The sequence below is a fragment of the Passer montanus genome, unplaced genomic scaffold, assembly GCF_014805655.1.
Source record: "Passer montanus isolate IOZ18808 unplaced genomic scaffold, ASM1480565v1 scaffold14, whole genome shotgun sequence".
Classification (NCBI taxonomy): Eukaryota; Metazoa; Chordata; class Aves; order Passeriformes; family Passeridae; genus Passer; species Passer montanus.
Genome location: NW_024360941.1, coordinates 1,193,781 through 1,220,109, shown reverse-complemented (window position 1 = coordinate 1,220,109; position 26,329 = coordinate 1,193,781). Strand labels below are relative to the sequence as shown.

The 26,329-nt window shown below is 38.8% G+C and overlaps 1 protein-coding gene across 6 annotated transcripts in view; it reads left to right on the top strand.

The window, feature by feature from the left end:
* The window catches only part of FBXW7 (F-box and WD repeat domain containing 7), a 177,098-nt gene that overhangs the window by 450 nt on the left and 150,319 nt on the right, over window positions 1–26,329 (top strand). The window lies entirely within an intron of this gene.

Below are 26,329 nucleotides of genomic sequence, written 5' to 3'. Positions count from 1 at the left end.
CGCCGTTTCCCATGCGGCTCACGTTGCCGGCCGCGCACGGTCTGCTGCCCCGCGGTCCACGCGCCGCTCCCGCCCGCCCCGGAGACGGGGCGGGAGGGGGGGCTCGGCCGGGGCCCCCGGGGAGGGCCGAGGTCTCCTCCGCAAGTTCTGCCGCCCGCTTTGTGCCGGCGGCGGCGGCCCCCGCGAACAAAGGCGGCGGGCGGAGGGCTCGGACCCCGCCGTCCCGTCCCCGCCCGGGGAGCCGAGCGGAACTGCCGCGGCGGAAAGTTGTGCAAGGTCGGGAGCGGAGCGCACGGCCGCTGTGCTGTGAGCCCCGAGGGTTTCAAACAGCCCCCACCCCGCTCCCCCGTTTTCCTTCTTTTCTCCGTAGATTGAGTGGCTCTTAACAGACCCCGCGGCTCCCTCCTGCCCGCTCATTTACATAACACTTGGGTGGAAAATGTAGCTCTTCTTGTCGCGGAAAAACGTTATTGAAGAGTTGCTTATTTTCCACGTAAAGTATTTTGAATGTGTTTTAAAAGCCAGAAGTAGTGTTGGCTCTTCCTGTTTGTCGGAGTAGTTGCTGCTTCACGAGGCACGAAAGTGCTCTTGCTCTTACTCCAGACCTTACTGCAGGACTGGGATAGAAGGGTCTCGTTTGGGAATGGGACCGTGTTTGCTTGGGTTCTGTTTTGCTTTGCTTTTTAGCATTTCCGCCCCGTGCATAATTTCCCGCTGAGCAAAAACTGTATCAAAACTTGAAGTGTTTTAATAGAGTATCTTAACTTTCTTTTGACTGAAGAAGACAACACCTCCGTAGCTTGTCGGGGAAGAAACAATTGTGTCTGCTAGTGTTAAATTGTACTATTTGGGTATTAAAATTTATACACCAATTTGTTACATATGAGGAGGATGTACTAAAAAATGAAGAGAGTAGGCTGAATGTAGTTTATTTGATGAGACTATGTTCAGACAGAGATCCATAAATTGTAAGTCTTGTGTGGAAACTGTTGTCTGCATAAGTCCTCTCCACATCTTTCTGGAAGGCGTCTAGAAAGACTTTGAAGGGGAAGGTTGTCGGGCTTCTCATTAAAAGAACAGTGTACAGCTTGTGAACATCCTGTGGGCCAGTTGCTAGGCGCCTGCTCTCCTGCTCTTTCTTTACCAGATGCAATTGAAAGCAGAGGAAAACAAAACGTAGCAGAAATGTACACAGTTGCTGAAATATATGGGTGTGAACAGAAGGCCATACTCCAGCATTCCAGCCATGGATGCTTGCTCTGTGCTTCAGTTTGTGCTACACTTCTGAGAGCATTTACTGCCTGTTTCCCAGTTCTATACTTGTCTATTCTGCTGAGGAGACAGCCTCTGAAAACTCTAGGTGAAAACCTAGACATCAGTAGGAATTTTAAGGTAGGCAGGGCACCTGATCTTTCACAGTTTCATTTTAGACTCAGTTTGCTGCAAGTAAGAAGATTAATTTTCTTTAGCTTGAAGTCTCTCCCTATCTTAAGCTTTCTGTCATTGCTGCTGTTTTGAAAAGGGGTGTAAAATACTCAAACTCTATATTTGGTTCATTCGAAGGTTTTCTCGATCGCAGAATTTAGTGGTTAGAAAAGGAAGTTGCATTCTTTTCATGCCACAGTGTTAAGGAGATGGTAAATTCTATGCAGCATTTAATATCTACAGCAGCAAAATGACACTATGTTCTTTTTTCATGTGGTGGTTACACTTGTTTTAAGGCACTTCCTAGTCTCAAACTTAAGCCTGCCCTTTCTCCGTCATCATCCAGTTGTTAATGGCAGTCTGGTTCTGCCTCTTGATGGCAATTATGCATTCTTGTTGGTGTTCCAGGTTCATAAATATCTCAAAAAGATGTATCACTTCAAGTTTTTAAAATTATTTTTGTCAAGGTTTAGATTTTTCTTCCTACTGCAGCTTATATCTAATCAGTGTAAGTCCTTTGTTCAAGCTGAATAATTTACCAAGATAGTGGTGTCTGTTTGGAAACATAAATGTTTATCAGAAAGTATGTGATTTTCATTTGCATTTACTGTTAGAAAAGCTTTTACAACAAATAGCTTTTTAGTTTAGGAAAAGAAATCCTTTTTATCTTTAGACTTAGGCTGTAAGTAAAGTAAATTAACTTTACTTCCCCTTATGTATGCATGTGGTACTTTGCAAAAGTTTTGTTCATTACTTCAGTGGAATTTGTTGTCTGAACCAGTAAATGAAAGGAATGGTGTGTGATGTTTTAGGCCAGGCAATGTTATTAAACAGAGAGGAATGCAATTCTTCTGTCTCTTTAAAGTAAAGAGAGTTTTTAAAATTTGGAAGGTATTTAATGAACATGTTTAATCTTCTGATTATTTTTGTGAAGAGCACATGCAATGACTATATGTACATTACACTTGAAATAAAAGTAGTATAAAGACCTTTTCTGCAGAGCTGCTTCAGCCTTGTCATATGTGGACTGTACGTCAGGTAATTCTAGAAAGACATCATAAACATTGCGTGTAATTGCTCATGAAAATGCTCTTCCACAACAAAGTATTGTGCTTTAGTCAATTTGTGGAAACTGATGGATGGTTCAGTACTGAAGTGCTCTAAGTATTCACTGGATAAACAAAATCTGTTTACTGTGATCACTGCCATGGATATTAAGATAGTCTCTTGTAGCAAAGACTACAAGAGTAGTAATTGTAGTCTCTGTAGCAAAGGCTACAAAGTTTTTAGGTATTTGTCTGATGAAGACCTAGACCCACATAAGCATGGAAACTGACTTATTGTCAACAAACTTCTCGCTCTTGCTTCATGGTGGTACAGCTGCTGGTTATTGCACAGGCTCTTCTGGCTAAATCAAGCGAGGGCAGTTTAGCCCAGAGGATGTCTGCAAAGGACTGTAGGCAGCACTAGATGCTTACAGGTCCTGGTCCCAGAACACCCTTCGGGCTGCTATCAGTGTGTACTTTAGGGCTGTGCCACTTCTGTGCATTTGGCAGCCCTTAGCGGCTTCCTCTCGGGTGAACGTGTTTGGTGGCTTTGAGGGAGGAATGGACAAGTCCTTGTTTTGGAGTGACTGGTTGTGAATAAATGTGTTGTCAGGTGTATTGGGTGCCTTCTTATTCCTATGCCAGGAGAGAGGAAAAATATTAAATCCCTGTCCATTCCTCACCTGTCACAGTTTTGTATTTAGTAGAAAATGAAAGGTGGTTCTCCATCTTTCTTTTTGTAAAGATTACTGGTGAAATAATAGAGTAATCAGTTTTTGGCTACCTTCTCTGTTCAGCCAAAATCAATAAAATATAACAGCTTGATTAGGCTCTCACTTAAACATTAAACTACACGTGCTTTTCTTTTAGAGTTTTGCATATGCAAGATGTTTTTTGTCTGTAATGAATGTGAGAGGCATTGTGGCTCACTTGTGAGGGGACATTTCTATGGCAGGAAGAGGGAATTGGAGTAAATAAACTGTTGCAATGCTGTGAATCCTACCTGGGTCTTTGCAGCAGTGGTTCTGGTTAGCTACTCCAGTGTTTGTCCTGTATCAGTGTATACACTGCAGTCATGTGTTTTCTAATAGATCCTTGCTAGGTTTTTTTGTCAGTAATGTGGTCATGATTTATATCTATAAGGTCAAGTACTTCAAAAGTAAAGAATGTCAAAGTAAAATGAACTACTGCGTTCAGTTTTGTTCATGCTCACTATGGCAAAAAATGTGTTCATCTCCTCAAGACTGCTTGTTTTTGCTAAATGGACAAATCTGTGTAATTCAGGAGCTCTTCTCTGTTTTGTTTTCTCAGGGCTCTCTGAAACAATTGCAGTTATTTTTACAAGGGTGAAACAATGCATTTTTTTCTATAATGTCATGCCTAACCTACCAGCAGACATCTTTTAATTTGCTGGGACAATTGAAGATGTTACCATCAGCTAGAGGATACAACACACACAGCTGGTTGGTAAGAGGAGGCGTGTGAGATATTGTCCAAAACTAGCTTGCTTAGTTCAGGTAAGCTTTGCCTGAGTCTTGAGCTGAGGCAGTTGTCTTTGCTTTGTGCTGGAGGATGAAGTGTTGGTGTGTGCTGTTTTAGTGGTACACTTCTGGTGTGATGGTTTCAGCAGCTGTGTGCTTACAGGTAGCTGCAACAGCAAGATTTGCTCTCAAACAGTTCTTTTTTCCCATACCAAATCCCTTCAACATTATTGGTGGTGACTGTTGCACTATGAACTAATAGAATTTGTCTAGTTTTCTGACCAAACACAAATATGGCCATAAAATAGAGAAGCATGGCATCTTTTAATTAAGATATAAAACAAACAAAGAAAAAACCTCAACCAAATAAAAAAGTATGTGCTCTTTTCAGTTTTGACTGTAATTTAGAGTTATACCAGTATGATACATTTTGCAATGCAATTTACCTCAGCTTATATAAAAAAAAAACCAAAACAAAAAACCAGTTTTTCTTTAATACTCTTGTAAAAGGTCGAGTGATGTTTGGATTTTTGTAATCCAAATACATTGTTATGAAACTGATTAACATATTGATGTACCCTAGGTGTTTTGTGGGCAGGGGTCATTGGGATGTGGAGGGGAAAGGAATGGGTTTCTTGAAATTGCTTGGTCTCCAGGCTCCAGTATTGGAGAAGCCTCTTGTGGGTAGTGCCTGCTAAGCTGGCCTAGGTGAGTCTAGTTTGTCTTGTGACCTGAGACTGGATGGCTGCTTACAGCAGAGGGACAGCTCTGAGGTAATTAAGTAATGCTTCCTGTTCAAAGGCTGACTGTTCAGAGTTGTCCAAAATGTGGATATTATGAAATGCTTTTTTGCTTGAAAACCTTTCAGTGGTGCGGATGGCGTGACCTGCCTGATACTGCTCTGGAGAAGCAGCACTGGGAAGTCTTTGAGCTCTTCAGCATGGGCAGGCTGAGGTGAAGTGCACTCGAGAGGGCAGGGCATACTGCTGAACACTTTCTAAGCACAAGCTCTGCCTCCTTAGCGAGGCAGGAGGGCTGCCCTAGGGTGGAGCTGAGGCGTGCACGTGCTGTGGTGAGACCTGGCCTTGTGGAGCTGGGCGAGTGGGAGGTTAGAGGATGGTTGCGATAGAGTTGCAATAATTTCCACTTAAACTCCTCATAAACCTCAATCAATGAATCTCGCCACTCCAGTATCCTAGGTTGTAATAATAAATTAAATCTTTCCCCTGCCAGTTCTCCTTCTTTACACATGGGTCTCTCTTTGAAAATAAAAAATCTGAACCGATTCTGGAATAATCGTTGTACTTGTTCCTATGTACCCTTCTCCTGTTCCTCAGTTTCTTGGTCCAATGTCAGAGCTTGTTGTTCTCCCTCTTCAGCACTTTATCCTTACGAAATATTGCTCTGGATGGCTTGGAATGTGGGAGGTGACCTTTACATGATAAAGGTTTCTAGAGACTTCTCCTGTGTGTTCCTTGGTGGGTTAATCAAAGAACTTAAGGGTGGTGGTGGAGACTCAATTGCACATGAAGTTTTGGTGGGTCCTTTTGATAGATTAAAGGATTCCTTTATTCGGTCACGCAGAGTCAGAGTTACTCAGCTGTGGCTTTGTATTCGTGTAGGTTGTGGCAACTGCTGTGAATTTCAGAAGGACAGGAGCTGCAAACCCTGGGTGTGTGTTGTTGACAGTATCTACTTAAACTCTGCCCTCTTTGACCGTCATAATGTCCTTACTGCACACATTAGCTCTGTGTTCTCACAGATGCTGGTGGATACTTTTGGAGCACGTGCTTTTCAGGATAAAGTCTACCATGTTTTCTTAAAGGTGAAACTTTACATTTAGATCTGCTGTAGCATGCAGGACCTGCCTATGCTTATTGGGAGTTTACTGTATTGCAAAATTGCATGTGAAAGGTTATTACTGTCTTTATGTAAAATATGTGATGTGTTTTATAGGATAGAATGTGTGGCCATATATATCTGCAGGAATGACAGTAGTCACAGGGAATTCAGAACTGAACAGGCTACTTCAGGACAAGCTACTTGTCTTACTAAATGACTAACAAGCCCAAAGCATCATAAGCCAGTGGGGAAGAAAAGGTTTCAAGCTTTTCCTCAAGTTCCCTTTTTAGGAGGGTAAGCTGCTCAGTGTGTTCCCTGGCAAGTGTAAGCCTTTTCAGCATTGTAGCATACTTCATGCTTGAGAAGTTGCTCACTAGCTATTGCAGTAGCTGCAAAATCTAGCATTTCTTTGCTAGACCTGACAGTAGTGGGTACATTGCTTTTGTTGACTTCTTCATTGCCTTATAAGGCTTTAGAATATACTAGAAAGTATTTTCTTTAATGTTCAAGGCTGTAACCATTAAATAATAACTAAAACTACAGCTATGGATTCAGACTTCTCTGAGGAAATGTTACTCATCTTTTGTGGCAAGTGTGACCCCACACAGCTTGACATACTGCTGAATCTCTGTTGAAAACAGGATGTCTTTACCTTTGCTTCACCATTGTCTATGTCTTTGCTGAGCTGTGTTAGTTGTGGCCCTGAGCTTGGGCCATAAACCTGCAGTTTGCCAGAAGTGTCTGCTTCTCTTGCTGTTTATATCTTGTCATTTCGTTTTAATTCATGCAATGATACTCAAAGCAAGAGGTGATCTGGTGCAACAGAAAAGGGTCCTGAAACTGTGATCCTGGAGATACCCTTGTCTAAGTTATTTTAATAGTTTGTTTCTGAGTTCTGCTGTGGCAGTTTCATCTGCTGTTGCCAGAGCTGATGAGTGTCTGCAGATCTATGGCATTTCTCTGAGTGGGTGGATCACTGCAATGACAGGTAACTCTTTTTTTTCTTTACTACAGAGTACAATAGTGACAGTTTTTATGGATCTTGAGGGCTAATCTTCAGCATCCTTTAAAGCATGCTAAAGCAGTGTTGCTGTGCTTTTCAGTAGGTTGTTTTGTTTTTTGTTTTGTGTTTTTTTTTTTTTTTTTTGGCCAGGAAATGTTTTTTTTTTTCTCCACATACCTAAACCATCTTTCAGCAAGAATGAGTTTGAAATAATGGGTTTGTTTGGGGCACTATATTTGGGGATTGCTTTTCTCCTAACTTGCTATTTGCTGCAAGAGTTGATGGGGAGGGAGACAGATCAAACCTGCTATGCTTTCCCCACCTGGCCTGTATTTAAACTTGTCTGTGTAGCCAAGATGGGGCAAACATGACCCTTATGACAAGCCTCTGCTGGAAGGGGGCAGTTATATCCATCTGCTTTCATGGTGTGTTAGTTGTGTTATCTGTGGCAGCAGGTGGATTCTGACTGCTGTCGGTGGTGTGGGTAAGAGCTAGACTTGGACACCGCTTGACTCCCAGCTTGCTGGACTCTGTGCTGCCCTGCACTTGCTCCACTCTACCAACTGGGTGATACACAGCCCTGAACAGCCACTTGGTGTCATGAAACATGTCAAGGGGGGAGCAGGCTGTGGTAGCATTTGAGTAATATGGTAGTAATGCTAACTATGTTTTGACATTATGTGTCTCCAGGGGAGTGATTATATGTGTGAAAGAAGTCCTACTAACAGTATCTTAGGTGGGCTCAAATACACAGGTGGCTGAACTTTACATTTTGCATTATAATACAGAAGTTTTTCTGTTAATAATAACCCTGATTATCTCCATAATGGCTGCTTCCTTAGGTTGTCCAGATGTTTAACCTAAATTTGAAGGTTTTACATAGCTGAGTGCACTACAGCTAGGGCATTTCTTAGACATGCCTTGCTGTAGCAGAACAACTTTGACATGCACAGTTACATTTAGTTTGTTTCCAGGACATCCTGTATTTTCATCTCATCTTCAAGGTCAGGCTGAATGGGGCTTTGAAAAACCTGGTATAGGGGAAGGTGTCCCTGCCCATGGCAAAAGGGTTGGAATTACATGACCTTTAAGGTCCCTTCCAACTCAAACCATTCTCTGATTCTGGTTGATTTCAGGTTGTGTATTGTATTTCCAGCTTTACAGATTATTGCCGTGGTGAAACTGTTGTTATTTGTGCTTTGAACACTGTTAGGCTTGACTATTTTGAAGCCAAGTAATTTCTGATATGGTACAGAAAAGTAGTGGGCTGATAGTGGAATTACTGGGGGCCAAACTTGGGCTCTGCCATTACTGACATTTGGTCTGGTGGGAGCAGTAGATAACACTCGGTGTGACCCAGGAGCACAGGCAGGAGTTTTGTTTGAAGAGTAGAGGTGGGTGGTGTCCCCTGTCATGGGGTGGGTGTGTGGCTGTCTGGGGAGGGGAGCTGCATGCTGGGGTCGCTGCCTGCCTACGTAGGAGGTATGTACAGTCATCCTGCTCAGCTTGTGGTTGTTTACACGGGCTGTGGGAACCTTTCAAAGGGGTGCTGGGAATGACTGGAAAAACAAAAGCTTGTTTAGTGGCACAAAAGAAATGTTAACGTTTTGGTCCTTCTCATTCCTATTGTTTGTTTATGCTGCAGAGTGGTGGGAACAAAATTGATTGCGTAGGTTAGGCATGACCTAGCAAAGATTAAAAAGGAGAAACTCATCATTAAACATTTTACCCTTCCTTCATAAAATAATTTCAATCATCACAAAGGTTGAAATGTTATATTCACTTGTCCTTAATGGGGCTGTCATTTCATATTGTATTTGACCTGCTTAGTTGCTACTGTAAGGAATGGCTCCCAACAGCTTCTCCTAGCCATATCTCTTCCTGCACTAGCTATTGGTTTAATCTAATTTTTTTGTTAAGATTATTCAAATTAATTTTGTGCTATTGGTTTTCTATATTTTCAGTTCCCTGAATTTAAGTGAGAAGGGAACTAAAAAGCACATTGAGTTGTCTCAGTGTGACACAGAATGTGTGTTGGAGCTGGCACAGGGGATGCACAGCTGACAGTGAGTCCTTTGGGCACTGGCTGGCCATTAGATCAGCTTAATGTGCCCTGAAACTTCATGGCTGTGGTTTGATGATCTGCTGAAACCAGTGCGGAGTATGTGCTGTAACCAAAAAGGCTGATTTTTTTCCCCCATCCCTTCCTCACTTTTGTGGTTGTGCTGTCCACTTCTGAAATCCAGCTGTTTGTGAACCAACATGAGTGCTACTCATGCTTGACTTAGGCTTTTCAGTAAGGAGAGAGTGGTATTGACCCTTTTAACTGCAAGACAAATTTAAGTAATCTGAAAGTGTTTACAATCCTTGTAGTAAACTGCAAAAGTATTGTCATATGTATCATGCTGTAAACTATATGCATGATATAAACCACCTTCAGCACTACTGCCAATTCAGCCTTTAAAATAGAGCATGTGCTTGATCTTCAAAGGTTTTTCCCTTGAGTTCTCTTCATATCACAGTCATAAGCATGCCAATCTGGACAAACTAATCCTTTTATTCCGTAGAGCTACATTTAACACAGTGATCAAAGCTGCAATGTACAGAAATATTAGTATCCAAATCTGTAAAACACAAGGGAAACAAATTGTTCTGTGAGCAGCAAAGCTAACAAAATCTAGTTTCCTGTGGATTTGTGTCCTCTGTCTGCTGCTGTATCCCATCACTGCAGTAGCAGTCCTGATTACTGTCCTGTTATCTCCTGTGACCTCCCTTATCACAACATGTCAGATCCTGCAGCCTGACTATTATACCACTCCCCATATAACCTACCTGCTAGCTGGGGTAGAGGCAGCATGTGCTGTGCTGGTCACAGAGCTATGCTTGGTGGCTGCTGCCAAAGGGGGAAAAATTTGCATTCAAGAATTCTACTGATTGTGAAGCTGAGAGTTTAACTTTTGTTCTGTTCTTTCTGCCTATCAGTTGCCATCTCCAGAAAAGCAGTGGGATTTCATTATAAGGTGTGTGTATCTTTCTTTTCAGAATCACTTTTCACAAAGATGTATTGTGGCATGTATAAAACTTCAAGTAGTTCTGTTCTTCTTTACGTTATTTGTGATGCTTTAACCCCAGTGTAGTTGAATATATTCTTTTTGTTATAAAAATCCAGTTAAACTCAAGGTTCTTAGTGTTTTTTTTTTTCTATACCTTTCCTTTATATTCTTCTGCATCTCTCAGTTACAATCAACATATGCAAACTTTCTGATGGTTTTTGGCTTCCCCTTTAAGATACCTGTTACTAAATGTCACCTTTTTTAACTTTTAGTTTAACTACATTTCAAACCATTTTTTATGCCTGCCTAGGAGTGCTGTATATTTACAAAGTGCCTATTTAAATGCTGCATTGAGTTTGTAATGCACCAATTATAAAATCCTCCAAAATATTTAATGCCCATCCTAATTTTTTTCTATTACTGAGTATTATTCTTCAATGGACTACCAAGAGTCAACATGTTTCTTTCTGAATTTGTTGTTAAGGTCCAGGAAATTGGTGAGTAAAATATTCACCTGGACATACAATACCTTGTTGATTATTTTGTCTGTCATGTATTTTCCATTTTATCTAGCTTGGTTAGACTACATGAAATGCATAAGGTTCCTTCTCTTACCTTAACATTAATAGCTTTTATGTGAATGAGTTTTGCCACCTTTTGCTTTCTGGACCTCTAGGGAATATGTGTTGCAGTTCTAGTGCAGAACTGTGGCCTTCTGCTGTTAACCCTTTTCTGCAAATTAACAGACCACTTACTGCTTTTTCTTTTGATGCTTTACTGCTGGCATCTAAACACAAATGTTTTCCCCTAACACCAATATTAATTTTACTTAATGGCCTCCTGAGACTTTGTGGGAGGTTTTTGAAAGTCTTTCTTTCAGCAATTTTTCCCTAGTTTGCTGTTGTTATTATAAAATTCTACTAGCCTAAAAAAGCATGGTTTCCTTTCCAGAAACCATGCTGTGTAAATTCTCTGATATTAACCTGCATATGTTTTACAATCGTTCTCTCCAAACAATTGTTTCAGCTAGCTTGCTATGCATGAATGGCTTATTTGTTTGTAACACATTAAATCATATTTACTGGCTCTTTCAAATGTAGGTAAGTACTGTGTTTTCTCACATTGTAATATAGGTATTTTTAGTAGGAGGTGAATGTGATTTTTTATTATTTATAAATAATTTTTCTCTGTTCTTGTGGAATCACTCAGATCTGATTTCTGCTAATAAAATGAGAAAATGCAAAAGTACCATGTTTTCTCTGAGGTATTGGTGTTTTAGGTTTGTTAGCTCTGTCCTACTCCCTCAAATTGTGTACTGGAGTGGTGGCAGCTGAGAAACTTATGTGCTCAAGTAGTCTTACACTTTGAGTGCATTGTCTAGGAGATTTTCAATTTGGATGGCAGAAATGCTGTGAGATGTGCAGTGGAAAGGGAACAAACAGGCTATAGAGGTCTTCCTAATTAGTGAATAGCCTGATGCTTGTGACATATTCTTCCATTTTTTTTTGTTTGTTTGTTTTCAGGAGGGAAAACAACCTGCAAATAAACCCAAAGTGAGTAATTTAGCTTTTCTCTGGAGAAAAATGACAGCTGGAACTGTTCAGTAGTAGAACCATTCTGTTGCCCAGTAAGTGCTTGCAAAGACACTGTGTCTAGGAGGCAAAGCCATGAAACTGCTGTAGATGTTTTAGTGGAGAATAATCAGTAATGTTATTCCAGTAGAAATATAATTTTGTAACTAATATTTTGAGTGAAAGGTCAAGCTCATTAAAACATTTGAGTGTAATATCTTCTATCATGATGGCAGTTTTGGGAGAGGTGTCCAAAAGTTAAAATACTTCTATATTTTTGTTGAAATGTTCTGTTTTAAACTGTGTTTAATAAATAGTTTTAAATGTTTTCTAGAAAAATTGACCCACTGGTTCACACTGGCATGTGTTCTTTCTAGCCTAGTATTCTGTATCTGATAGCCATAAAAGAGAAAATCTTGTCCAGGAACCCAGAAATTCCCTAATTCTTTACATGACCCATCTCAAAAAAAAGTGTAAGTGGATTCATGTGGAACATTGAGAACAAGATCAATTTTAAATGCTTTTCATTTCATGCTTGTTCTCCAGCTACTTTCAGTTATGGAATCTCTGAGCCAGAAGTTGTTTCTGTTTATTCAGAAATTCTTGAATGATTTCTCTTCTGAGAACTTGTACAATTTCTTCTTGAACCCTTGTAAATTTTTCAGCTCTGTTGCATCCTTTTTCAACAAATCCCACAGATCTGCTGGCTGTTGCCTGAAGAGTCACTCATGTTTTGAAGGTGGCTTCTCGCTTCCTTAAGTGCCGCCTCCTGTTTGTGTTGCAGGGGGCAATGAACAACTACTGTTCTTTGCCTTTCGTGTCACTTGCCTCTGGCATAGTCCCTGGAAAAGGGGATCTCTGCTCCTAAAGAGACCATTTTTTCAGGTCCCAGTTCTTCTATATTTAAGTACTTTTTGCTGTAAGAGCTCACCTCAGATGCTCCTTCACTACATGATTTTTCTTGTAGAAGTGTAGAGGTGCTGTTTGGGTACCAGTGCTTACTGGTGTTTCATCGTTGGAGTCAACCATACAAATGGCAACTGCATCTGGAATTTTGGCTGTACTGAGGACATGTTTGCTAAAGAATTGCTTGACCCTGTGAAAATGATAGGTATTCAAGTAAGGATGAGGAATTTTCATTTGTGTCTCCAGGAAATGGCAATTCCTGTATAGTTGTTCCTGTGGTCGTCTTTTAATGTGGTTAGAACATCAGCTTAGCAACTCTGAAGTTTCACTCTATTGATGTTATAGATCGCGAAAAAGATAAAGAAACACAAGGATCTATCTAAAATGATAAACAGCAAGTTTCCCACGTTAGCATTAGAGCTGTTGAAACCGAGCAGAGCAAACAAAAAATCAGCTCTTGTAATTGAAATTTTCTGTTTGGTCTGTAGTGTTAAGAGCGCATTGTGAACTTCAATTTTATTATCATCCCATGTGAGTACTTTTGTGAAGAAAAGTAAATTTAATCCTTATTGGTTTTCTGTATGCCTCTAAAGCCTTTATTTAACTGGGTGATTTGTAGATGTATACAAATAGATTGTGCTTAGGAATAAGAATATATAAGAATAGATTATAGAGTCTATTTCTTAAACACTCCTATAAATGTATACATTTAAAGAACTATTCTATTTATAGAAATATATAGAAGGGTTCAGCAAGCTACATCTTGAGGTGTTAAGGTGTTAAAGGCATGTAACTTAGAGTATTTGTTTAAAATACTAGTTATTATTTAAGTTTAGATTTAAGTTATCTAAGTTATTTATATAATCACCATAGGCTTTTAAATTTCTTTGTAGATTTTTTTTTATTGTTAAATTGATTGCTATAATGGAGGAAAAATCTAAAGATACTTGTGAAGCATTTTAACTCAATGGTTAATTTTCTGTTGCCACTAGTCATAGACTATCATATTAACTCTTTTGGAATACAGGTGAAGATAAGATAAATAAAATCTAGGTCTGATCCTGCAGTCACTGGAGTATAAACTTAGATTTGGCCATAAGAATACCTGTAGAAAGCTATGTGCTTGCATAATGTTGGCTGCATCAGTAGCTACAAATGTAAATTTGTCAAACTTCTTAGTCATGTACTTTTGTTGCCTCAGAAAAGAACTAATTGTCAGTTTTCCATTGATAACAAGTCATTAGTCTAAGCTTCTGTTTATTTACTTCTAAGAGCAAGAAGTTAATCTCTAAAGAGTGGGACTTTTCAAGTATGCTTAAGTCATTTAGGAACATAAATTCCACTGCCTTTGTACTGTGAGAGGAGTAGAACTGAACTGAAGGAGAGGATTAATTTTGGAAGTTAAGCAAACTGAAAAGTGCAGTTGATCACAAATATCAGGCAATGTATTGTGTTCTTGATTGATTCTTTTATGACTCTTCTCAGCCTAAATTAATATTAGACTGTAGAACTGTTGGAAGACCTGATCAGGTATGGGCAGGGAGAGTTAGTAAAGTGTGACTTCAGGACTTAAATAGGAAAATATTATGTCTAAATTAATTCTAATTGCTGTTTGAAAGTCATATGCATCCTCTCTTAAAGAGAATGTAGAAAAGCATTGTGTAACTCTTTAGAATCAGCGTCTTTGCAATAGTTATTGTCCTGCTGTTTTGTTTGCTGGCACGTCAGTGGTGCGGTAGTAGACAAAAGGCTCCAAAGTCCAAAAAAGCTTAAAGTTAAAACCTTAGAAGATAGTCAAAACTTTACAATTAAATGAAATGATCTGTTGCTTTTTGCTATGAATTTTAATGGTCATTTGTTTGCTTCTTGACTACTCACTGATTAACTATTTGCTTGGCAGGAATTAGGAAGTCTGCAAAACTTGTTGTATGACTTGTTTCAGCTATCAGTTGTTTTTCTGTGCCTTATCAGGCTGCTTGACAACTGTTTAATTGAAAAGTTTCACATGCTATTGAAGTGTTATTGTTAGAATAAGCACTTAATTCCAGAAGGAGGATATAATCTCATGGCTTGATAGTGAGAGTCACATTGTAGAGGGAGGGATGCTATCTCTGTCCTAGATAGCAGACTTGTTTATTTTATAAATAAAGATAATTTTTTTCTGAATAGCAAAGGATAGAACTTTGGCTGATGGTACTTATCTCTGAGTAGGGACAAATGTCTACTACTGTCATTACATTACAAGAACTTTCACTGAGAATTCAAATGCTGTATCCAGTGTAACAAATGGGAATCTTATTCTGGAGAAGTTACAGTAATAAGGATGAAACTTGCTTTTTTTGCTTGGGTTGTTGTGCATATAAAAAAATCCAGTAGTTGCAGTGTGCTTGATGAAAAGATGCAGATGAGAAATGGCAGCAAAATTACTTCAGATTGTTTCTAGAAAAGGGGTGTTTCACTATTAAATATGAGAAAGAGAACATATATTTTTTCCCCTCACATACTGTTTTGCTTTATTTTCTGTGTTAAACATGTTATGCAGCTTCAATACTTGTATATTGCTGCTAGTGAAATTGATGTTCACAGGTTCTAAGCATAAAAGTTAGGGGGAATACCTGCCTGGTTTTTTTTTTGGTTTTTTTTTTTTTTTTTTCTTTTTTTTTTTTTTTTCTTTTTTTTCTTTTTCTTTTTTTTTTGTCTAGCTGATGGTAATTAGATGGAAAATGGCTTTTCTTTTTCTTCCTTTTTGGTGGCCCCAGTCTCTAATCACATCATAATGGAGCTACCTGTTAACAAAGCTAGTCTAGAAATTGTGAGTAGGGGAGGAGACTTTGTTTTAATGCTTTCAAGGATTACTGGTGTAGTGCAGCTAAAGTCAAGGCAAAAATACTGATGTTGTTTGGGGGAAGTTTGTGGCCATTGTCCTGTTAGTGCTGGCTATTGAGAATAGTTACAATCCCCCTCCAGACAGCCACACTCAGGGCTGGGAACTCAGGTTCAGACTTTGTTTAATTGAAAGCAATGGACACAAGTGGTAACAGCATTTTTGATCTTTGCTAACTACAGCTCTTCTGATTTTTGTTTATCAAATCTAAATTACTTTTTGGGTCCAAACTGAGGGTGTCCATGGAATGATTTTGTTCTTGTTGTGTATAGTTGTGGTGGTTACTAGTACAAGTTGTCAGTGTTGCATAGGAAGCTTTATATAATGCATTAATATTATATATGATGGATGGATTTGAGCTCTTGTCAGGGGGATCTCTTCACCAAAAGCCCAAAATGTTTCTGATGATGAATAGGCAGGAATGTTCGTGTCACACTTGCTGTGTTTTGAAAAATGAACACGAAGGTATTTTACTATCAGTTTAAGGAAGTGGAGAAGTTAACAGATTTTAGAACTTTTGAGTTGGTGATTTTAAAGAAAGCATAGTTAAATGCATTCTATGAGGTTTCTGATGTTTCATAGACTAACAAAAGGTTGCTTTATTAGTAGCTTTAATGAACAAATCGCTTTATTGGCTTAGACATACTGGTTGCTTTGTCGGTCTAAACAGCTATGGGTTCTTGTTTCAATTCACCATTGTGCTGGAGTAGAGAAGTGATAGCCATTGACCTTCTGTTAAAGCACAATAAAAAGTTTTTTGTGAAGGAGGAAAGTGTGCAGGGAAAAGAGCAATGCAGTACTGTGTCTTGAGTTCAGCAACGTAAAAATCAAGATACCATGTATCTCTGTTGCTTTTCTGACTAGGTGGCTCAGTGTAGTGAACCACCTGAAACAAGAAAAGACAGGACTGACTTTCTGAAGGCGTTTTTTCATGGAACCTTTGTGTAAAGAAAGAAGGTATTTATGTCCTAACTGTAAGGAAACATATTAAGCAGGTACTCATTCACTTCTGAATGGAAAGTGTATTATTCTTCAAAAATTTCTGGTTTTACTATTGATTGTCTGATTTGTTTATTGTTTTATTAAGTGATTAACACACATGACTTAACCATAGCCTGTGGCTGAATTAAGTGACCTTATTTTATGTCTTGAATTACTTCATAAGAATTTATTTAAATGAGCAAAGAGCTTATTTTTTTTTCTCTTCCTGGTGGTATGCTTAAGACACAGAAGAAATTTTTTAGATGCTGTAGACTTTTGTTAATAATAACAAGCAGCTCTTAAAGTTGATGTCTGTGTAATGAAAGGTTGCTTTCAGGTGGGATGACATGGCAGTAATTTTTGTAGTTATCAGCTTGCTTTAAAAACTTATCATATTGCTTGTTAAAGATGAGCATCCTCCTGTAATTAGAATAATAGTGTTGCAGTAGAAATGGGTGATTCAGATTTGCCAAATGTATTTACATTATATAACACATGAAGTTATAATCTTGATTAAAAGGATTAGGGACTTTCTAATGAAAGCACTGTATGAAACAAATTTATCATTCTCTGTAAACACTTTTTTGTTAGGGATGGGGCAGTACAGTGCAGCATGGATGTTCTGTAGCTGGCTGGTCTCTACTTTGCAGATTTGCACTTGTTGTTTGGTGGGAGCAGCTGCTGCAATGTGCTTTGTACTTTAGTTACACTCTTGAGTTTTGTTGTAGGTATTATGTGTTTTATGCTTGGTGGTTATGGTTGTTGAGTCTAGTTTATAGTGGTATTTCTCCTTGTAATACAAATAAAGTATATGAATTACTTTTTTTCTCATGGAGCAGTTTTGTACCCCCATATACTCCTAATTCCTTAGGAAAAACAAGTTTTCCCTGCAAGAATTTGGGGAAAACTACGACAAGCAGTGAAACTGCTCATGCATAAATTTATCTAGATTTAATTTTTGAGATGGTTGTTGCTTTAAACTTGTATCTGAGATTAGGAATGAGATTGGGTGAGCTTGCAACGTGTTGAGGAGAAGCAGCCACGCGGAGTGTGTGTTCAGACCATGCCTTGCTGATCCTGGGCAGAGGAGACCTGGGTTGCCATCGTGTTCTGGTTAACAGCTATAGCTCTACAGTGCTATTTACAGGAAGTACCTTTGGACTTTCTTTAGTTTTCTTCTGAATCCTATAGCATCAAAATTTCATTAATGTGAAATTTGCATGAAGGAAACTTACAGCAGGAAAAAAAGCACATTTTTTTCATTTCCCTTTCCTGTGAGGAGCTGGGTAGGATACATGATTGCCATTGTATGCAATTTTCTCTTGCTTGTCTCTTCTGGTTACTGCCTTCGTTTTTTTTCCTCCTTCTCGCTGGTCTTTCAGTATTGTTTGCTCTTTCAGGTTTGTTTTGCTCTCTTGCAGTCTTGGTGCCATCTCCCTGTCTCCTTTTGGCTGCAGTTTTTTTCCTCTACCCCTTTTCTTGTCCAGTTCTGCTCCCCCACTCTTGTTTTACATTTTAATGTTGAAGTAGTTTTGTAGCTCTTCAAGATATGTGGTTTTCCTTTGTGAGCATAAAAATTTGTTGAGTCAGCCCTGATTTTTAAAGGAGCTGCCCCTTCCACAGGTTGTGTTAGCACTGCCTTCTAACAAATACTCAGCTATGTTCCTCAGCAGTTCTGTGCTTGCCGATGGGTCTGTGCAAATTTTACAGGTGACTTATGTCCTCAGTATTGTTTAGAATCAATTAAGGTGTCCAGGGATTTTGACAGTACAGCAGTTACTATAAAAGTATAAGAACAGTCAGTGTGGCAGCAGTTGGCTAAACACAATGCATATTTGTAAATTATTTATGTCCAAACTATCCTTATGAGTGATGGAATTGAAGAGGTTATGGAGAGTCAAATAAAGTGTTTCAACCCTTTGCACTGCTCTGTGGAAACTTGTGTTTTAACAGCCCACTTTTGGGGAGCTGGTTTTAAAGCTGTGTTGATGTTACGACTGCGCACCCATCTGTAACTGGAGGATGTGACAGCAATGGATGCCAGCTGCATGTGTAAAAGAAAACTGGCAGTTCTGGTGCAGTTTTCCTTGGAAAGATAGCTTAAGTAAAGGTAAAGCAATAAAACAAATAGCTGTCTAGAACTGTGCTGCAGTTAGCTTTTTCATTATACATTTCTTCATCAATATCAGCTTCCCAAACATCCATCTCAATATCGACTGGCAGCCCACAAACTGCATATATTGAAGAAAGAAGATATGACAAACATCTGTTTGGTTTAAAACCAGCAGCCATCTGTGACATACAATTGAATGTGTACGGTATAGCCCTTAGATACCACTGCATCTGCAGTAAGGAGAGTGCATTTGATATTCATCTTTCAAAGTATATACCTCAGAACACTATTCCTCAAGAGAAACAGTAACGTTTTTTCACTATCCAGCTGTATATGAATTGGCTGTAATATAGCAAGAAAAAATCCCTACAGTGGCTTAGCATTGTGGCTTGGAATCTATACAGAAAATGACTGAACATTACCAGCTACAGTGGGAAGTGGTATGTGGAAGAAATTTCAACACTTTTCCCTAATAATCCCCTACCATGATTACAGCCAAACTTTTTTTAAGGGAATTTCCATCAAATAGTATCAGGCCTTGCAGAGCAGCAAATGCAGATAGTGCCAATGATTCTTCAACTTCCTATGGTAAATATTTGTTCTCCCCCCGCCACTAAAATCAACAAAATCTGTGGTTCTTGCATATTCACACACCAGAATGAAATACATTCAATACAGGTCATGAAATGTTGTTATGGGAGTAAAGGGAGGGGAAGCAAATAACTGTGAACTGTTTCAGTGAACAGACATCTAGAAATGTGAAAAGACATAACCATTCTATTCTTCCAGGCAAGCAAGGTATCAAGAGAAAATGGGTAGTTGGAGTTTGACCAAGGTAGGCCTAAAGGAACATTCAGAAGACAAATCTGTGTTTTAAGCATGGGTTTATGTAGACTACCCTGACCTCGGGAAAGGGGTTTTGTGAAATTGCATTAATTTACCCACTCCTTTAAATCTTCAGTATATCACATGTAAATAGTAATTGTCTATTCTGCTCTTCTTAAATGACAAATGCTTTTTAACTTTGGCCATTTTGCGAGAAAAATCTCCATTTCACAAGTTTTCAGCTTCTTCATATTGATTAACATAGCCCTGATGAAATCAGAACTCATATTCTCACCTTGAAGTTGTTCTAAAGACTGTTTTCTGTCCTTTCCAAACCTTCAGGTTTTCTGTGCCTAGTCTGTTCAGCTGTGTCAGTTTGAGTAATAGAACAAGCTTTATAGGTGAGAGCTTTTAACACTTTACTGGACCAAAACTGTTGTCTTAGCAAACTCAATTTCACTTAATTTGAGCAAAACATTAACCTGGCCTTACATGCTCAGTTTCCCCAGTTTAGGTTCCAGTTCAGCCTTGAGTGGGACTCTGGCTCATTTGGTTTTCATAGGGCTTCTGCCTTGCTAATCAGAAGTTATTTTTAACTCACGTTGCTGCCTTTTTCATCAGTCTTTTGGAGGTGGAAATGCAGACAGAGTAGTGGTGTGATAGTTGGAAGGACTGAGGTTTCTATTCCTAGCTTCTGCCACTGACTTTGTCTGAAATTCTCTTATTCAGGAGCATACTATTCTATTTTATGCATCATACTCTATGAAATGAGAGTATGCATCTATCAAATGTTTTGAGGTCTTTGAGTAAAAGCTGCTCTGAGTGTTCGTTTCAGGGGATCACAGTTTGTGATGCCAGTATAATAGTACAGTTTTATTTCTTCGTGAAAAAGAAGCAGCATCAGTAGTTCACCATTCTGCATTGAACGCATAGCCTGTATTTAGATATTAAGATATTTTTGTAATAATCTTAAATTAATATGTTCTTCAACATACATATAACTAATAATGGTGTAACGGGAGCAGAGAATTAAATTGCTAGTAGATGTGCTGGTCATTAGATGCTTTAAGGAAAGAAGTAGTTATATTAATAAAGTATTTGTGGGACTGTTTTAGCAGGTACTAAATTTGTGTGCTATTGATGTTGTTCAAAATATACTTAATAAAATAAATATTGTTCTCATGTAATGAATGCAATATCCAAGACAGACTCACAAGTTCCAAGTAAGATGTTACTCTGCTTAATGGTACACATCTTATGTTTTCTCACTCCCATGGAAACAGCTTACTGCTATAGTTGCTGCATTAATCCATAATCCAATAAAGGGGATTTATTTGAGGGGTTGAAGACAGAGAGAAGAAAAAAAAGTCTCTACAGTGCCCTATGGGCAACAGTTAAGCTAAAAATAAGATGGGACTCTTGAATGGCTCTGTGTTTGCCCTTCTCAGTGTTTGAGACTTATGCATTAAAGTTTTATGGTATTCTGTAAAAACCTTACCAAAATGCTTGATTTTTCTGAGAGGAGATTTAGGACTTTACTCTCTTCTTTTGAATATGGGATGTGCCTTACTTGTATCTGTAAGATGGCCCATTCATGCTTTATTTTAAAATGTTGCTCAGTTGCTGTGTCTGAAATGGATTTCATGGAACAGCCAAGAAGACATTCTAATTTTTTAGTGCTTGAAAATTTCTCCTGCTAGAACTGTCATTTAATGAACTAGTGCTTTACTCCAATTTCCAGTGTACAGTTTAGATAAGAATTTTGAACTCTTACAATATATAAAAACCTGGAAATCATTTGGTGCTCAGATACACATACTTCCTGCGGGTCAGAATAATTGGAAGAAAGTCTTGAAGTTCTGAACAGGATTAAGAGTGTGTGTATGAATTAGAGGGCTAAATTTTGGTTTTGGCACCTGCAATCATGTGAAGCAACCAAAGCCTTGAGCTGTCTACAAAATACTCGAGCCTGTGGACTGCAAAGAGGAGCCTGCAGACATCACCAGAGTGCAGCCCAAAGCCTTGGCTGCCTGGGACTGGAAATGTGCAAGAACTGTCAGGAGTGTCCAGGAGACCTTGAAGCAAGTTGAGGAGATGTGATAAAATGGCTCTAGCAAGTTTTTCTCAGTTGAGTCCGTGTTGTAGGTAGTAGTAAGGAGCAGGGGGAGCTTGGCACATCCCCAGGGTGAGGCACAGCAGCCAGTGGGCAGATCCATGCCCTGGTCTCCAGCTCCTCATTCCTCTGGCGCTGGACTAGTTCTAAAAATAGTACATGTTGCAGATGCTCCTGTTACCACTACATGAAGGAACAGGATCCTTCTGCTTTGTGTGGGTAGAATTACAGTCCCTGAACATGAGCAAAAGCAGAGCTGTAGGAATCTGGTCTTGGCTGGACACTGGTGCCTGGAGCACCTGAAGCTGCTTCTGCTGCTCATCAGCTGCTTTATGTATTGTTTCTTGAGAGTTTGCAGCTCTCTGAAAACTGTCGTGCTAATTTAAACAGCAGCAGGCAGCAGCAGGGTCTAGCATGCAGTATGCCATTGGACAGGATTGGCTTTTTTCCTTTATTTCAGTTTTGGGAATTGGTATAAAGCAAGTCCAGATTTTTGGAAGAAAATATCAATCAGATTGTAAAACCAGAATTCTTCTAGCAAAGACAGCCATATTTTTTTTTTTTTAACAAGATTGGTCAATTTCAAGACAGTTTCAATTTTTACTCTTTTTATGCTTTACCATTGAAGTGGTGCTTAGTAGGAGGGTACTGTATCCCACTTAAGTTTTAATTCTTTTCTGTTTGTTCATTCTGACTGCTGCTATTTTATTAAGTCAGGCAGAATGTTTTGTTAGCAAACAAATGGGAAGTATAAAGCAAGCAGCCCTTCCTTTTCTAATAAATGCTTCCATTATTCTTCCTTAGTAGTTAGAATGTTATGTCATGGGCCAAACTTGAGTTGATAACTAAGCTAGAAATGATAATAAAGTCTTGGTTATGGGAAATGGATAAACTTACTGATAAAATTCTTATTTTAAAAGGTGCCTGGTGTCTACTTCAGAGCTGCTTTTTTCAGTTTAGACTTACTGGCTTTGCTAACACTTAGGGTAATGCTTTCTTTTCTTTTTTTGGTTATTTTTTGGTGAAATTGGAGTTTAGCATTATACTGATAATATCTTAATTTGAGCTATTGTTAATTGTTGGCATGAACTATAAAGAGTTGAATTTTAACCAGTTAGGATGATACATGTAATAAAGATGATATTTATTTTCCTGTTTAAATACTAACATCATGAAAATATTTAGATGGCCAGGAAACTGAAAGATCTTGGAGAATGGCTCAATAGTACTGCATATGAATCTGGATGCTGGGTGTTTGTATGCAAGTTACCTGAGAACCTGAGACATGTTTTCAATGAGAGTAGTTTCAAGATTGTCTCAAGAAATGCCTGTCTGTCCTGTACCTTGTGACAATTCATTCTTAAAATAATGAAGGCCTGGATCAGCTGAGTTTACATATATGAGAAATTATATATTTTTAAAAATTTTTTTCTTGTTTTTGCAGTTGTTGGGGTTTTTCTTTGTTTGTTTTGGTTGGGTTTATTTTGTTTTTGTTAGTTTTTTGTTTGTTTTTTCATGTGTTTATATGAATGGACCAACTGATTCCAAGGAGTCCACTGGATTCTGGATGTACAATAGAATTACAGGTATGCTGCTGTAGACCAGAGTGCTTATTCTATTTGTATCTCTCACAATTTTTTCATCTCACATTTCTGTATGAATATAGAAAAAGAAGTTAGATGCCTTTGGTAGAAACTCTTATCCAATACCGTGCTGAGGAATTTCTTGATTTATCTACTTCAGTGATGTTATAGTTGCTAGAAAGTGAAAGTCATTCTGGCAAAATTTATTCTGGCTGCTAGTACAAGGCAAATAAACAGAATCTCTAATTTTCCATACCTGGTCCTAAAATTAGATTGTTCAAAGAATTTGAAAGACCTTAGGGACTGTTAGGAGTTGTTTTGACACACACCGCTCTTTAATCTTATGCAAACTAAACCAAGCAGAAAATAAAATTGCAAAGCCTCCTTAGTATCAGGAACTGATTGCTATGTTCTTCAGCTGTTTCAGTAGAACACTTGGCACCTTACCTCTTTTGGCATTGCAGATTCCCATTGCTGCAAATTTAGCAGCATTTCTGCATATATCTACGTGTGTGTTGCTCTGTGAGTTTTATTTGTAAATCCTGGTTTGAAAAGAGGCATGGAGAGTACTGCCTTAGAGCAGTAACAGAGGATAAGTTTATCTAACTTTGTGTTAATTTAATAGCTTGTAAGCCTTTAAAGGACTGATGTACAAGGTCAGTAATAAATATTTCCCTATGCAGTAGTTTTTCTTTAGTCTGAGAGAAGATAATGTTGATTATCCCCACCAGGAGAGGTGAGCTTGTGTCTCTGAAATCGTGACTGAAAAAATGCCTTGCTGTTTGTATTTACTCTCTCTTCCAGTTGCAAAACAGAATTATTGTATGAGTGGCTTGATTCATTGTGTTGGAACCATTCGGGGTTTATCATGAATTACTCATGGGAATGGTTGCACTCTGAAAAGTTGGGTATTCCAATGTTTATAAAAAACTAAAAGAAAAATGAAAATCCTTTACTAACAAGATATCCTTGGGGGTAGTTTCAGACAAATTCTAGGAGAGTGAGCCCTTGATGGGACCAAAAGATCAGCATTCAATACTTCATTAATGGCCTAGTAATGTTTTGTATTTCTTGGTGTGAGGTTGTATAAAATGTCTTCTTCTTTCTCCTTCAGATTAAAGAGGCACCTCAGAGGTGCTGTTGAAGCTTTTTTAAAGAAAACTGGGAGAACACATGAATTAATGTGTAGGCTGTTTTGTTGCTTAATGTTTCCACCAAAGCCATCCTAATTGCATCCACACTGTAAGCCTACACAGGCCTTCATAGATCTGTCAATTCATCTCCATCTTTTGAACAGGACAAGCTTAATTCATTGCATTACTACTTTATGATTGTCTGTGTTGACAGGTGAAAATGCACAAATAACTTTTATTCTTTCACAGTGACCATAGGTTAAATTTTTCTACCTTTGTAAACTTGAATTTTTTTCTCCCTGTGGCTTCGTATGTGTGCTATGGCACACATTTGGTTTCTTCATGTTACTGCTAAATTGCTGAAATAATTTCCTCCTTGTCCAGCAGTTGCTGACTTTTGTTGAGTTTTGTTTAGTAGAACTGAACGTATATAACCATGAAGAATAAATTCAGGTTGCACTGAAAATGTCCTCTAAGTTTTGATTTGAAAGTTTAAAGGCTGCACAGATAGAACTGAGGTCCTAATTGGGATTTAGAATTCATATTACTATATAAAAAAATCAGAAAAGAGCATATCAACATTCCTACTCTATTCTGTGTTACCAGCTCTGATAGTTATCATCTGCTTTGATCCAAAATTTCACTCATCACACAGGAGCTATACAGCAGTCTCATTTCCTCCTTCACTAGGAAGAGGTGGTACCAATTACTCCAAGATTTAGCTCTGAATCCAAGGTCATCTTGACAGACAACCTAAAGCATTTTGTTCACTTCCTCCTTGGATGTCTAACTTTAGTGTTGAAAAAATAATTTTGGCATACCATGAAGATTTGGTGTTGTGTATGAATTGGGAGACAGAAGATCTCAGAAATATGCAGCTGAGATATTATGCCTGTGGCTGTGTGGTAAGGATACTCTTTTGTTTTGTCCACAAAGTGTTGCACTCAAAGATGCAGGTGTTGGTCAGAGTTCTTAGCAAGATTTTTAGCTTCCTTGACTCCTGATAGGCAAACTTTTTATTGCCAAATTTTCTTTGTCAACTGCAATGTTATTAATAGAGGAGAACACTAGAGGGGCTCCACTTCATCCATGTTCTGGTTTATCATCCATCTACCTTAAGCTTTGCAGTAATTAACTGTAGTGTATATTACTTTTGAATATGGAAAATAAAGCACACTTCAAATAGTGCATAATGATGTGTTTTTCTGTCATATGCCCATAGTGAAGTAAGTTGGTAAGATGTAATGTGCTGAACTGATGAGGGAAAAGAAACACCTTTATTTTCTGAAGATATTTAGGAAATCAGTGTTCTGAAGGGACTCACTCTGTTTTACCTCTTCAGCTTGGAATAGCATTATTTATATGTACAGAGAGTTATGATTAAAATACAGTTAAAATGAGTTTATTTTCTGTTTCTGGAAGCCACAATGGCTATGAAGTCTGCAGCATTCCTCCTTCATCTCCACTAGAGAGCGCTACCAGCTGTGCTGCTAAGGCCCCTCCTGTATTTGGTGAAATGCTGTTCAGGATGTGACAGTCTGTCCTGGATACATTGTCACTAGAAATTGTATTAACTTCCTGTTATCTCATCGCATGTGCTCGTTAAGAGAAATTAGGGGCAGAAGGGACTTCTTAAGGACAAGAATCTAGACCAGCATCTTTCAGACTCCTAGAATCACTAAAGATGGAAAAGATCACCAAGGTCAAGTCCAACCATTAATCCAGCACTGCCTTATTTACCACTAACCATGTTAAAAGATCACCAAGATCAAGTCCAACCATTAATCCAGCACTGCCTTATTTACCACTAACCATGTCCTCAAGCATCACATCCTCGCACCTTGTGAACATTTCCACATATGGCAATTCTAGCACTTCCCTGGGTAGCCTATTCAATGACTGACCACCATTTTAGGGAAGAAATTTATCCTAATATCCAATCTAAACCTCCCCTGTTGCAACCTGAGGCAAATTTCTCTTGTCCTCTTGCTTGTTACTTGGCAGAAGAGACTGACCCCCACTTTACAGGTACCTGAAAGGAGGTTGTAGCAGAAAACAATGTGTTCCCTACTGAGCCTCCTTTTCTCTTGGTTAAATAACCCCAGCTCCCTCAGCCACTTCTCAGAGGACTTGTGTTCCAGGCTCTTCCCTGGCTTCATTGCCCTTCTCTGGACATGCTCCAGCCCCTCAATGTCATTCGTGTAGTGACACGCCCAGAACTGAACACAGGACTCAAGATGAGACCTCGCCAGTGCCAAGTACAGAGGGACAGTCACTGCCCTGCTCCTGCTGGCCACACTATTGCTGATCCAGGCCAGGACACCACTGGCCTCCTTGGCCACCGAGGCACACGCTGACTCATGTTTGGCT